The sequence below is a fragment of the Glossina fuscipes genome, unplaced genomic scaffold (assembly GCF_014805625.2).
Source record: "Glossina fuscipes isolate IAEA_lab_2018 unplaced genomic scaffold, Yale_Gfus_2 1, whole genome shotgun sequence".
In the NCBI taxonomy this organism is placed as follows: Eukaryota; Metazoa; Arthropoda; class Insecta; order Diptera; family Glossinidae; genus Glossina; species Glossina fuscipes.
The window spans coordinates 18,370,800-18,387,136 of NW_023998415.1; the positions used below are offsets into that span (position 1 = coordinate 18,370,800).

General features: G+C 35.1%; 1 protein-coding gene and 1 long non-coding RNA gene across 2 annotated transcripts in view; one reads left to right on the forward strand and one right to left on the reverse strand.

The window, feature by feature from the left end:
- LOC119631560 (phosphatidylinositol 4-kinase beta) overlaps positions 1-16,337 on the reverse strand; it is a 133,827-nt gene that overhangs the window by 84,782 nt on the left and 32,708 nt on the right. The window lies entirely within an intron of this gene.
- Positions 4,855-6,111, forward strand: LOC119631561. The gene is made up of 2 exons (XR_005246678.1): positions 4,855-5,054; positions 5,106-6,111. It is a non-coding gene; the product is annotated as an uncharacterized LOC119631561 (long non-coding RNA).

A 16,337-nucleotide genomic window follows, 5' to 3' on the forward strand; every position in this document is an offset into this window, starting at 1 on the left:
ATTTTCGCACAAACAGCTGTTGAGCATACCATCAACAATGATAATCACAATAATGACTTCTGAATGATAACAAGAAACAATCCCGACAAAAGCAATAGAGAAATAAATATAATTGACCCTTTAACAAAGGTTCGCGGATATGTTGTTTTGTATTTTCATTCCTTGTAACCAAGACGTGAAGATTATCGGGGATAACTCGCGTTACTATCAAACAACGGCACATGTTTGGGGTAATTGTACAACTGCACGTAAAGCGAAGCAAATCTCTTCAGGTAAGCCGAGATGTATTGATTGTTCTTTAGATAGACTACCTGTCAAACCTGCTGTCCATCTATTAAAAACATCGTGGTTACGCCCGCTTGTTTATCGTTTCCACGTTAGCCTTTTGTGTATGCTTTAATCTATATTTTTCCTTTTTGTAAATACAGATTAAAGACTTGAATTTATTTCGATTTTGATTCTTTTTCTTATTTAAATGCTCGGGCGCCTTAAGGGGTTCATAACATGTTAACCGACAAAAGTTTGTTTAGTAATTAGCTTTAGAATCCTATACTAGTCAAAGGACACATAATGTTCACGAAAATTCCACAACTTGGATTTAGTGGACGCTATTACTAGAAGTTTCACGTTGCCCAAAACAGAGCAGAACAGTAGTTTCCATAATCAAATGGCAGTTTATTTGGAAGTTTTTGCACATCATTATAAGCAACAAACTAATACAGAGAAAACTAACAGCAATTTTATAAAAAGTTATCTTAACCTGTTCAACTCTTAACTAAGTGGTGGCAAGCAGCGTAACTCTGACTTTAAAAAAAATAACTAAAGACTGTTATTATTGCAGCTAAGGAAAAGTTGGTAAAAAAAAAAAAGAAAAACTTACCACAGCACTTATCTACCTATACGATAAAGGAAATTAAAAAGAAAAAAAATTTAAAAAATATTCTAGGCTCGTTATTCGCTAACTTTGTTTAGAACGTCACTTCAAGTAAGTAAACAATGAACAGGAGCCAGCAGGAGCGTACAGTGAAGGAGTTCACGAAAGAAAAGGATTTTTTTTTTTTCTTTCATTTACGACTTTTTTTCCGTCCTTTTGAAATTGAAGCCAACCATATAAGAAAAAAAAAAAAAAAAAAAAAAGCTGCCAAACAGATTTAAAGTAGACATGACGGCAAGTTACAAGTCCCTGGGAGGATTTTTGGAATTTTGGAAGGGAAGTGCAGAGATAGGACAACTGTATGTGTCCAGAGAGAGTTTAAGTATGTTTTCGTCTATAATGGTCACAATGTTGAGATAGTTCTACAGTGATAATATTGTTATCAGCAAACCACAACCACACACAACACAACCACAACAACGACATCAACGGCACAAAAACAAGATAACTGGTTTTTACCGCTATTCATACACTTTAATAGTGTTTACTTGCAAACTTTTCCTTCAATGCAAAGTTTTCCTAAGAGTTCAAGTGCTTCAGACAATAGCCCACTTCTACTCGCTACTCATATTTGATAGTTAGTATGTATAAAATGAAATAGAAATATATATATGTATATATATATTTTATAAATATTAAAATAATCAAAAAGTAATATATACATATATATATATATGAAAGGCGAAAACTCAACATTTTCCCATCAAATGACAAAGAAAGAAAAGATTGAAAGTTGCACGTGTATAGAAAACAATGCATATCATGTATATATGAATAGTGGCGCACCCTTACTCTTACTAGTTATTCAAAAACTTTATTATTTTTTATTTTTCCATTGTTAATAATGCACAAAACACATATTTACATGCATTTTTATTCAAGCATATCCGTATGCTTGAATGCACGCTTTTTACAACTACCATCAGCAAATGGAATGCTTTGGGTATAATCAGTCACTGACAACGTTTGAAGGCATCAGCAGCACCCGTAACCGTTTCAGACAAAAATTGATAATGATTATCAAAAAACACAAAATTAAAGTTCGAATATTTAAGACTAGAACTACCGACATTTAGCATATATCTGTTCCTACCAACATGAGTTAATTTGCGCAGAAAAGCATTCAATAAACTTCAAACGACGTACGTATATATGCAAAGTGTTGTCTTTAACCCGTTAAGTGTAGGAGTATTGATAAATCGTGCGAAACCATTTTCGAACGAAACTTTTAGGTGATTCTGGCGGAAGTTTGAGTGTGGCAGTTTTTTTCTAACTTATCCAAACTGTATATGTGCACGTAAGTCTATCACACCAATGAAGGAATTTTTGTGTCAAACTTTAGCTTTTTATTTTTATTCTTACAACCGATCCATTGGATCGGATATCTGGATATCTGGCATCGGCATCTCAAAAACTAGAGTAGGTAGAAAAAGAATTGATTGCCGCATTTGTACGGTTTTTCCATATAAATAAAAGTCATTCAGAAATTATTTCGAACTTTATATGGCTTATAACCACTTTTTTGAAGTTTCAAAAGTTGAAAGGACTCAAATTGACTTACGCGGCAGTTCTAGAACAAATTACAAAATCGTAAATTGTTTACACATCCATCTTAATTACAAAACCTAACCATTATTGATGAACAGATAGGGCAACAACATCTTTTTCTAGCGACTAAGATAAAAAGCAAATAAAACTAAATTTTAACGACACTCTTTTAGATTTCGAATGCATTAAAGGCGGGCTACGTTCGAGTACATTCATAAGCAGTGCGTTCCATGTACGCAAAAGAAGTCTCAACTCAAGTTAATAATCAATTTTTCAAATTACAATTGAATGATTACTTAAAAGGTCAATTGCTTACGACCATTGTGCGGAAGTTCGCATTGTCACATGTTCACATGGATGCCCAAAATAGGCAAGAATCGCGATTACCTCATATGTGTGGTCGCGGGTTCAAATCTCAAACGGCTAGTCTTTACTTTGCTCGCATATACAGTGAGCGTGCAAAACTTTTTTGCTTCCCTGGAAACCACTATGGGAAACTTGCATATTAAATAGAGTTAGTCGGATAATTTACGATCATTGAAAGCCACGGAAACGATATCTTCAATTCATCCAGAAGCGAAAAGAATCAATCGAAGTTGGTTAATTTGATGGAGACGTTTTTATTGGCAACTTTTTTAATGGCACAAATGCGTTGATGCTGCGAAATGCGAAAATTCCAATTCCAATTCGCGTTCGCCATTCGCATTCGATAAAGCATTATGAACGCGTTAGTTTAAAAATATAAACGAAAATGTACCTAAAATGTTGTTACATAAATTTGCTGAATGCTTCAATTTTGCTGATTAGGTTAACATTCAGGCATTCAGTCAAAAACGGCTCTACTGTCTGTGATGAGAGATCGATCATCATCTGGCGAACGGGAGTTTTAATAAAAAAAAGTTGTTTTTTTTTTTTATAATTTGCAGACACCATGTCATCATGGAAATGGAAAAATGGGTCGCGACAAAATGATAATATCATTATTAAATCATTTACTCCCAATTATTTCGGCTTCGCTATATTATATGCGTCGATAGCGCTTTAATTTTTTTTTTCAATTTTACGTGCACTAAAAACCATATGCAATCATACAATTAATGAATTGCCCTTTAATTCACGGTATATATAAGAGAAACGAAAACATTAAAAAGAACTATAAAATAGAATTCCAATACATTGTTTGGAAAGCACGTAAAGTCAGATTTTGCCGCCATACAAAATCACTTTAATTTTCCGCACCTCCGCAGCCATATTTCAAATATGTGCAATATGGATGCATGTGCGGATAAAGTTACCAGTTCCCGTGCGGGGCTTAACCATTTCAAGTTTATTATGGATACGATTTAAAAAGAGGAAAATTTATTTATTTTATGAGTTGTGCGATTTCTTGAAGTTGTTGGGAAGGAAAACATTTAAACGTTAATATGCATTGTTTTTTATTTTTATTTTTTTTATTTTTATTTTTTGGTAAGAAGGTAAACGAGTATGTATGTGTAAGTATCGATTATGTGTAAACGGAAAAAAAAATGAGATTGCTTTGTATGCATATATGTGCATATACATGTGCGTGAGGCGTTTACATTGTAAAAGAATCTTTAGATTCAGGCGTAATTTTCAATTAAAGGCCCTTTGGTTATTGTTGTGCTAATTAATTGAAATATTTTTGCACTTCTTGCTTTTTTTATACTTTAATAACAAATCTACATAGGCAGATGCATGTATGAGCCGCCGTAAATGTGCACATGTATCATCTATATACATATATATATATATATATATAAACAATGACTCAAGCAAATATTTTACGTATAACTTATATACATTAAGAGAAATTAACTCACACTGTTGACACTGAAAAATGTATCTAGACATTGGAGCAGCACGGTGTCATTTTGTGGGCAATGTTGTTGTGCTTATTAAGATAATGTACAGATAATATGAAAAGCGCTTATGTGCTCATATATATGCATATGAATGGATATGCAGTTCGTCTCTTTTTTATGTGCACACAATCAAACTTTTTGTATATCAACTTTTACTTCAAGTACAAAAGTTATAAACAAAAAATGAAAAACACGAAGATGACGAAGAGACGAAGAGAAAAAACTGATTGTTTTTATTTATTTTTTTTTTTTCGTATTCGATATATGCAAACAAATGTGTGCGTTATTTATCTACGTGTATGTGGGTGTTTTGTTATGCGTCAAATCGAAAATAAAAAGAATAAATAAAAATTCAACATGAATAATGAAAGATGATGTATGTAATATATGTGCGAGGGTGTTGAGTTTGAGTGTGTGTGTGTGTGTGTGTGTGTGTGTGTGTGTGTGTGTGTGTTTGTGTGTGTGTGTTTGTATACGTTTCCATGACAATCACATAAAATTATTTTTCTCTTCATCTTTGCATTTTCTCCTTTCTTCTTTGCTTTGCTGTATGTACTATGTTCACCGAGATAGGTATCGCGAAATTTCTGATGTAAAATTTCTGGAAGCCACCTTGAATTTCTCAATATAAACCCTGAGCTAACACAATAATATCGTCTTTAAATCTACTCTGAATATCTGGACTAAAAGTAAGCCTTGTCTCATTTACATCACATCTTAATAAAAATATTCCTCTTCAGATAAACGTTTGATCACTGCAACGATAATATATGGATTTTCCCATTTTGGCATTTTCTCAAAACACATTTGTAGCTTCTCAGCTGTGCACGGCGCGAAGCATTTTTAATTGATTGATTTGGATCTTCAATGAACGATTACAAGAAGGACCAAAATTTTTTGCTGGCAAGGTGGTCCACGGACATGCCATTTTTGGCCGATACAAAACTTCTTGTCGATTTATCAAATTCTTTTAGTTTGCATGCAGCAAATTATCTCAACGCTTGCGCTTGCAAGACGTTTGATAAAAATTTTATGCGAGGCTTTAAAATGAATGCAATTTGCCGGGACAGATGCAGAGTTCTTCGAAGATTTAATTTGGGTACGCTACCGTGAGAATTTTACCCCACCGTGCCCGATGGCACACGGGTTAATTTAACGTAACCGGCGCCCTCCAGAGACTTAAACAATTCCTATAAGTTAGGAGCCTAAACTGCATTGGAAAAATCGGATATATTTATTGTATATGGCCCAGTACTCTCTCTGCCTGGGAGTGTTGAGGCCCCTGCACAGCGACAATTGCTGATACATATTATATGGAAATTTGATTGCGACATCTTTACCAGAGCCATAGACAATCTCGATGCAAGAACGACTCCGGTCGGCCAAATGACACGCCTAAAATTAAGTAAATAATATAGAACCTTTTTAACATTGACTTAACCTGGAAGATAGGCTACGTTCTCTTTGAGTGAAATAGAAATTTTTTATTTGTTACCCTTACTTTTATACTCGGAATTCTTAGCCTGTTCGTACTATTCAGAGATGACCTGGTACTATAAATATTTACTCGTCTCTTAATTACCCTATGCAAGCTCGCTTTCCCGTTTAAAATGTGCAAGTAGCAAGTTGCGGGTTTTTTAGCGAGTTTTCTCAGCTTTAAACTGAAAAGAAGAAATGGCAACCAAGTAATAACTAAGAGAATTATATTCAGTCATACTCGAATATTTTTTATCCATCATCGTTATCTTAAAAATGCCAAGAAAAAAACAAGAAAATAACTAAATTTTCATACTCTATAATATTGGGTGGACGAGGCGAGAGATCTTGTCTGTTTTTTTTTTTTTTAGAAGAAAAATGAAAATTTACATAGTGTATGTGTGTATGTATGGCACTTTATGAGCAACAACGGCACGTGGGCGTGGTAGGCATGTTCTTTCGCGGGTTTGAGTCATTTCGAAATTCTTTTGCAAATTTACAAGCGATATATACGTTTTTCCGAAGGAGAGAAGGTTTACCTCAGATGCAGCTGCGTAGATGAACCGATGGCCAGATGAACGTTTAAGTGCGTTCCGAATTTTAAATTGGAAAGGATTTATGTACTTTAGCTATTTTCTGAAGCGTATTGCTGAATATACTCCTTAGAATTATGTGACCTTATTAACTTACGAGCGATCATTACTATTGCGTACCGTTTCAAAAGTCGGCGTATATCTACATCCATGTAATACTGCATTGCAAAAATATTCAACATTTCGAGCAGACGACCATCGAAACTTTCAGGTTTATTTGATGTTACACACTTAAACACAACTACAACACGTTCTCCATTAATAGTGAATATAAGAAAAAAAATTTTTTTTTGCAAACAGATGAAAAGTAAAAAAAAAAAAAAAGGGAAAATAAATAAAAACACATTCGAAAAAAATGATGTTTTTCTGGTATTTGTTTCCTTTGCATAAACGCAAAAAATTTAAAATGAAATTTTATCGCTCGGTTAGTTATGTATGCACATATTTAATTACATATGTAAAAGAGAGCATTTTGTTATTCTTTATAAATTTTTATAAAAACGAAGGTGAAATGACGTAATTAATACAGTGAAAGCCACGAAAAGTAAACAATAGAAAATGCCGTATAATCAATATATGATTATTTATGTATGTAATGCGATATATGCGAATAAGCATGCGTAAAGAAACTGAAATAGAGAACATATCGTCCAAATATATCCGAAATTTGCGCCTTCTACGCTAAATTGAAGAATACGTTGCATACGTATCGATCGGACACACGGACAGACGAGCTTAAATCGATGCACACAATGATTCCGAATCGAACGGTTTAATGAAAGGCGAATCTGTCGCAATTCTTTCTAAGTATTACGTACATCCACAAACACCTAAAATACCCCCCAACATCACAAATGTTCAAGGATATAAAACTTGCGGACAACGTAATGAGTACAAGAGAAATAGGAAAATTACATTTGGACGTCACCGAATTTTTTATAGCCATCACAGCTATCCTAAAAAAGAAAAATTAAAAAACTTACTTGCTCCACAATATTAGTTGGGCGGGGCTGAATTTTTCTAATTTTCAGAACAAAAATGCAAATATTTTGTGGTGTATGTGTCGTACTTCATAAGTTAACCAGCAAGAAACATCGAAAACAAGGTGTTCTCAGCTTTTGTCGCACAGGCGTGTGGGCGTGGCATGTGTGTCTTTTGGAAGGTTTTGTATCATTTTCTCAAATTTTTTTACAAATTTCCAAGCGAGCGGCAGAATATTTATCACAGATACTGCACAGTTGCGCAGACAAATAAGCGCACATGCCTACTTGCATTCTGAATTTGAAACTGGCCAAGGATGACGGTATAAAATTATTTAAAAAAAAAAAAAAAAAAAAAAAATGAAATTTTAATGTACACAGAGCTTCTGATAGATAATCTGTTTATAGCTGCCTCGTAAAACTAGAACGACCAATTTTTTAGATGCCTGTCCTTCGACAGAGCTTAGAGTAGATTTATCCGCATTTTTTTGTTTTTGTTTTTTTAAATAAACTTAATACTTATTGGAAATTGCCAACTAAATCAATTGTGTTTTTTTTTTTGAGAAATTTCCCCAAATCGTACAAGTCTGTTCATTTCAGTTTTATAAAATATTTAGGTTAATGAGGGAATAATTTTAAGGCGGATTTTAAAAGGAATTGAATAAAAGTTTTGTTAAACAATACGTCGATACTTACTACTCGTAAAGGAAAGTAGAAAATTATATGTAATATATAGTTAAGTGCAGCAATTGGGAGTTTTATTAAATGTTGTAAAATTAAAAACACAAAAAAAAAAGAGAATTGAATTAGAAGACATGCGTCAAGAGAATTTAAACTACTTCGCAGTAGATCGAGGAGGAAAAATCCGGAACATTTTATTTCAACAAATAATAGAATTCTTCCCTTCAAATCGTTGCGTGAAGGTTGATATGATGCCGTGGTAGCCAGAGACGCCAAGTACTTGCCATACTAGCAAACAGAAAGACATTAGCAGTTGCATGTGATTTGGTGTTAGATGCGTAACACTTTACACCGCGTTTTAAGTTGCGGTCTGCGACAATGGAAAGTAATGGTAAATATGGGGCAAAATAACTATGTTGTTAATCTCAGCATCGAGCTGAGGATTACGTTCGCCACAGAAGAAACGAGTGCTTAGAGATATTGTTATGACTACAGGACCAAACATGGGAGGCTTTGTAGCATTGCAGCTTCTATACTCGGCCTCTACACGAATTTCATACCCGTAAACTTATGTAACAGAGAGCCTTCACCTATACCATTGCGAAAGAATCAAATCCGTTTTGACAACTCTCCGTCCTCTTTGCGATATTGACATAAAGCCTTTGTCATTATGGGCCGCAAATTCGCCGGCCAAACCCTCACCGGCAATGCATTCGGCTATAGTGTTGTAAAAGGTTGCCATTAAAGCACAACAAGCTTTGGATACAACTTTTAGGCATTTAGATATGTTGTAGCCGATAGTCATTAATTTATGAAGCGGTAACTCGCTGATTGTCGCTCATGGCAGTTACAAGTCCTGCTTGATTTTCAGCACATCTTTGATGATTTGCAGTGGTACAGTCGTTTCCTGAGACCTCATCTTCTTAATAGAAGCAATTCTCCCAGCATTGTTGTTTAGCACCAAGCGCAATACCAGTTGAGAATCATTCCTCCGTTGCCTGTCAATGCGTGCGGGTACGATCGTCTTGAGTCAGTATTACTGTGGGTGGAGCATGTTTTCATGTTCATGCCTTGAGATGCTCTTATTAAACTATTTACAAAATTACGTGACTCGCAAGCGTTACGTTTTGGGAAAACAAGTCTTCACTACCCCAAGCGAAATAAGCGACTCCTCATTTTCACAAAACGTGGTGGATATAAAAGTGGGTCTATTTTATTCATCGTTTCCATAAGGGGGCACGTAATTCCTTTTAATCACTTATCACTGGGAATCATAGCCCGGTAGGTCATAGAGTCTCTGCTAAGTCTGTTTGAACATTACATTTATTGCCTTCTGCGAAAATTATGGGAAAACATATTGAAACTTAAATTTAAGCTTATTAATAGGTTAAATTTAGTTATAAATTTAATAAGAAATAGAAAAAAAGTAGAGAAAACGAATCTCTACGATCTTTAAAAATAATAATATATGTAATAATAGACATTTTTTCAAAAACTATTAAGCTATAATACAGTCATCCTCATATTCCCGTATAATGCGTTTTTACGACCTTGTACAACGCGTTACGCATAAATAAAATAATTTAATATTGTAATAATACAATTGGCACATGTACAAAGGTACGCGAAGCTAATTATATTAATTTGGGGAAAAAGAAATCCATTATTTCTATATGAACTTCAGGACTTTATTTAACATGCTTCGGATTGTCCGATTTGGGTCAAATATGCACCGTTTTGTTGTATGATTTGTTGCCATTTTAAAGGTAACTTCAAAATGCCTCTCTCATGGAAGTCCTGGCCTCTATTTGCAAAAAACTCTAGTAGTCGATTTTCACAATCCTCCCTAGATTCCAATTTTTTATCATTAAAGAAATTTTGCAATGCAAGAAAAAGATGATAATCGCTTGGTGCCAAGTCCGGACTGTATGGCGGATGCATTAAAACTTCCCAACCAAGCTCCCGAAGTTTCTGGCGAGTCACTGTAGATGTGTGTGGCCTAGCGTTGTCCTGCTGGAACACGACACCTCTCCTGTTGGCCAATTCTGGCCGTTTCTGGTCAATCGCTATCTTCAAACGGTCCAGTTGTTGACAGTAGATATTAGAATTTAGCGTTTGGCCATATGGAAGCAACTCATAATAAATAATCCCCTTCCAGTCCCACTAAATGCATAGCAAAGCCTTCCTAGCCGTTTGAGGTGCTTCACCGCTCTTTGATCACGATCGTTTTCGCACAGGGTCATCGTATGTGATCCATTTCTCATCTCCAGTCACCATCCGTTTAAGAAATGGGTCTATCTCATTCCGTTTGGCCAAGGCTTCGCAGATGGAAATTCGATCCATCATGTTTTTTTCTGTTAATTAGTGTGGCACCCAAACATCGAGCTTCTTTTTGAATCCAGCTTTGTGTAAATGGTTTAAAACTGTTTTATGGTCGATTTTTAGTTCCTGGGCGATGTTACGACTGCTAACATGCCGGTCAACTTCGATCATTTCTCCGATTTTATCGACATTTTCGACGACCGGCCTACCTGTGCGAGGTGCATCTTTAACATCAAAAATTCCTGAACGGAATCTACGAAACCAAAATTGCACATAATTGGCTGTTACAGTATCGGAACCATAAACACCATTCACAATTTTAGCCGCCTGGCTTGCATTTTCGCCTTTGGCAAAGAAAAACTGTAAAGTGTACCGAATTTCCTCTTTGTTTACTTCCATTTTTGACACGCTGTAACTCACAACTGAATGCACCAAACAAAAAACAGCAAAAGAATCTTTTTTACTGCGAAATGTCACCTTTCCAACGAGCATAAATCTGAAATTGTTTGATCGTTACTTTACGAGAAATCTATCAGTGCGGCCATCTACCGAAAAACTAATGGATTTCTTTTTCCCCAAACTAATACATTTTACATTGCAGAAATATGTAAGTGGGAAATCCCCGCGTTATATGGGAGAATGCCCGTGCTATACGGGGGGATTGAAATCGCGTAATATGAAAACGCGTTATAAGCGCACCGCGTTATAGGAAGGATTACTGTAGATATAAAAAACATATTGCCGGGTATTTAATATTTATGCAAACCATATAAAATCTATGTTTGTTCGTTTTGGTAACCGCAACACTTAAAAAAAAAAAAAAAAAAAAAAGGAAAAAAGTTGAATACAAAGTAACTGAAATTGTTTCAAAGTTTTATATTACACAATATGCACATACATATACATAAACATATTTAAAAAAAACCGCAAAGATGGAAAACGAATAACGCGCGTACACGCATAAGCGACAACAAATCAAACAGTCACTCATGTCAGGCGATGTGATGGATAAATAAATTTAATTGAAAATCAAAACAATTTCTTTAAGTTTACGTAGCTTGCTAGTAATTACAAAAAAAATTCGTAAAGAATAAAAAGTGAAACGAATTTTTTAAATGTCGCCTCAACACAACAGCTATTCAAATAAAACACTAATTAAGTGCAAAAACTGATATTTACCCGTGTATTTGTACAAGGAATCGATTGCTACTTGTTGGTGTAATTGAAAACAAATCATTTTCATTGTTTTATTGTTATTATCTTGATTGATGGACTTTCAGTGTCGATTAGCTAAATACTTATAGTTGCACGAGAGTCCCCATCGATAATCAAAAGTACAATAACAAATGATAGGGTAGGAGTCACCAGTGAATATTGGATAAACTGTGACTTCTTCCTTCCTTGGCACGGATAAAATACCTTCCTTTTTTGAGAGCGTAGACATGCGGAAACCCTCGTTTATTTGTACTCATCCGCGTCAACGTAGCTATAATAACAAGCTAATTCTTCTTACCGGACATGCAGCAACGGTGTCTCTGGCTCTTGCAAATGAGGCCCGTGAAAAGGATGGTGAGAGAATTGCACGCACAGAGATCTCCACATATTCAATTTTTTATACCTTTTCCCAATTAGGGGGAGCACCTATTGCTAATAATATTGTAATAGCGACGTTCCTTCGGGTTCCAAGTTTTCCTCATCGGATTACCTAAGTCGATGCATCGGTAGAAGTGCTTCTTTTCTTAAGTGAAAACAGAACCTCCGCTTCTTCGCACGAATGCTTCGCATGTGTATAGTTTTATGCAGAACTGTATTGTTTTGAAATTTCGGTGTCCACGGCGATCATGTTGCCTAAAGAGAATTACTTTACGCACGCATAGTGCACCTTCACACTCGATGGAAAACGTCATGTGTAGCAGCCGACTAGTGAAGTTCGTAATGGCTGTGGTTACGCGGTTTTTGAAGTTTTGAAATTGTAGGTAGACCTCGACTATTATCAGATATTGTAGCAATTTTTCCCCTGTTCATTTTTTCACTTTAAAAATCCAGGTGGAAGTGTGTCACTTTGGCGAAAATTCTTCTACAAATTTGTGATTATACTTTCGTATTTAACCCGCCATGTTATCGGGAAGCTATCTAGGTAGGAACCAACGTTAAACGACAATTGAAGGTGTTCACTCCTCTATGCAAAACTACCACATTCAAGCTCTATGCGCTTATCGCGCTAAAGTGTACGCAAGAGCTTTGAAAGCACAAAGCATCAGTTTTCCTACTCAATGCGGAATAAAGTGCTTTCCACAATATCGGTAACTAAAAAAACGACTGTAATGGTCAGGGGAATCATTACGCTTCAAGGCAAAGTCCAATATCGATGGCGCTTTTGTTTGCGAGGATTGGCTTGATATTACCGTACTATGAATAACGCAAAACTCTGCGGCACCACAACGTAGCAAATCTAACAAAAATAACTGATAAAATTGAGTGAATTATTTGGCGATCGTACCAAGATTATTATGCACTTTGGCCACATATTACAAAACGCGCCTGGAAAACGTTAGCGACTGGAATATGATTCCGCCCCCGTTTTGTTCATCAATTTCACTCTCTCTCTCTCTCTCTCTGACGAACATGCGTTTCAATCGGTGACCAGCGCTTCATTTTATGACGTTTTCCAGCAAGCAAACCCTTCTGTGAATGGCCTCGAAAAATTAGATATACTTTCGGTACGAAATTTATGATGTCTCATAAATGTGAAGGCAATGTGTAACTGATGATGGGCAAGGCTTTGACCCAAGCACTTGTCCTTTTCTTTTGAAGCAGTGGCTTCTTCTAAAAAGAAATCATAAACTGTCCAGTTGTCTGCTGGCGCAGGTTCTCAAATTTCTAATAAGTCGACGGGATGACGATATTATTGTAGTGCATGCATGCCTATAACGGAAAGAAGCAACATATATTTAGAATATTCAGTAAAGAAAAGTATTTCACGCGTGGATATCATCTCAAAGTATACTTCTTTTTACATTTTTTCTCTTTTTTGCTTTTAGCAACAAAAGTCTGCAAATTCCGTACGAGTTGAAAATTGCTTAGTAGTAGGGCTTTGTTAATTTAAGACTTCATTCATTCATTCATTCGTTGAATAGAACAAAAGCTTAACTATGGTAGTATTTATGTTAAGTTTTTTATGCTAGATTGGTTTAATAACGAAAGCATGAAAAGAATGAAAAAATTATTTCACAAGTGAAACACATAAAATGTATGTATATGTATGTGTGTTAAATGCATTATATTTAATTAACTCATATGGAGTAAGTATATTCATGTTGCTATGCTTCGATCATCTTAACGCTTACGACGTTCGCAACATTACTCGCGTACTTATTTCATTCGCAACCAGAAATTAAAATACACAATACCGGCCTATAAAATATCCTGAACGCTGAGTTCGTCCCAATTGATCAAAAAGCCATTTCAAATGAGTTGAATTTACTCATCCATAATAGTTAGGACTTGCAAAATACAAAGAAAAAAAATCTAGATATGTAATAATTATGTTCCACTTTTTCTAACGTCAAAATTACATACGGACGACAATATAAAGTTCATTTTCTACGATCTATCCGTCCATTCATAAAATATTGAGGTCACACATGTAGACATAGACAACTCAAACCTAATCCATATACCGGTAGTTTAGTTCACAATAAATCAAATTGAAGAGATTCGATACCCGAAGCTCTAAAGTGGCGTTAGCCAGCGACCTCATTTAAGAATTACACTGCCTTCTAAAAGTGAAAATTCGAGGTGAAAGCCAGTGCGACTCTCTAACTGGCATTTATACATTTTAAGGACTATAATTATATGTGTGTTCTTTCCTGTAACTCTATCACGAGCTAGAGTTCTAGAGCTTTATAATACCTAGCATAGCATTAGTAAAGCTGCACTTTCTTCCAGAATTGTGCATAGTAGGTCTCATAAGCTACGTATATGTATTTATTAGTCAGACTCCTTCATCACCCATATTGTAAAGTTCGCTATTGAAAGTTGATACTAGCCACAGATACGCTTGAAATATGTTAGTGGGTCAAGTTTAGAAATGGCTGAGATTCCATTTCAAATAGGCTTTAGTAAACAGTCATAGAGAACAATCTTTGGCCCCAGTTAGTTGCCCGAAACCTGACAGGAGCAAAACAGAAGTTATGCTAGTAAAAGACATGGAAAACAATGTCACATTGGAAGCGGGTAAAAGTAATATACTGTTCCAAAAGGCAAGCAGCCATTCAAAGAGCAACGCCGTAAGATCTCATGGCCTGTAATTGCAACATCAACTATACTATGTCCATCCACTTGGCAGAATGCACTTGGCATGCCAACGTATGAAAGAAGTCCTCATGCAGAATATGCATATTCTGCCCTAATTGTATGGGTTGCATATAGCAAAGCGTCTAAACATGTAGTCTTTGTGCTTACACGAATGTCTATATAAAGTTAAACTTCAACATACGCAAATCGATGAAGATAAACGGTGGATAAAAATCTGGTCGGTGGAGGACAGTTAGGAATGCTAGGATAGATACATAAAAGATCGATATACGGACGGATCCACTTATATCAGCTCTAAAAGAAAAATTGGTAGGCAAGATGGTGAGCCTGATTTCTATGTAATTCAACTAAAAAATGGACATGATGTCATGATGTAAGATATGGAAAGCTGTACGCAAAAATCAGGAAATGATGAACGTCAAGAACATGAGGCTCAAACCATAATCCACTCACGAAGATGTACATAAAGACTTACTTCACAGGATAGGGTACAGGAGCCTAGGGGTTTTTTTAAACAAAAATTAAAGTTTCGCACTCCGGGTTATGATGATTTTTCATATAGCGCAATACAAAGAAAGCGCAGACACATACAAGCTTAAATAAACAAATGTAATTAATTTTTAATATAATTTAACAAAAACGTAAAATCAATTATTTATACAAAAACATCCTGCGCAGTCGGTTTATTTATTTACTTTGTTTTTTTTTTTTTTTTGTTTTGTTTTATAAGGAATAATAAAATTTTCTAATTAATTTCATATAAAATGATTGTAAATATTATTCATTGCAATTGTATTTCTGAATATGCAAACTGAGATATAAATAATAAAGCATTTTAATTAGCTTCCAGGGAGGAAGTGAAAAGCTATTTAACAGTTGCAATGGCATGCAAATTATCTAATAAAAATCAATAACAATTATGCACTAAAATCCCCTAAAATGTTCGATTAATTACTGGCTACGCAAACTCATGGTCTATAAAGAGTAGTTTGCCCTTTTCTGTCTCATATAAACTTGCATATTGCACTTAATTCATATATATCGCATGCAATATCGCAATTTTGCACAAACGAATTCAATATTTTCTCTCTTTCCGAAATACATATAGATTGACAAATCTTTAGAAAAGCTTGTTGCTTAAGCAACTACGAAAAAATTGAAAAAAAAAAAAGCAAGAAATATTTTTAAAGATAAGATCGCGCACAACTGTGCAACGCAAATTGTACTTTCTTTTTCGTACGGTTCGTCCGAGAGACGTGTGATTCTGCATGGAAGAAAACGGTTCCTCTATTCATCGGAAAGGACATTAAAAAAGACGCATGAAGGCAACAATTCTGCATTGTCATAATGTGTGTAGTAGTGTTGCGCGTTCCGCACACGTTTATGCCATGTTGACATATTTACCTTAAAAAAAGTCGCTTTTAGGATTAATCACACATCGGTTAATTCTTGTAATTATTTCGACGGCAAATCTGGGCTAAATTTATCAACTCTTATGTAAAATGTATAATTCGCATAATAAAGATTTATGAACATTGCAACTAGTAGCAATTACTCTCAAATAGATAATCTATTTTCCTCTCCCTATATGCATAAAAAGAAA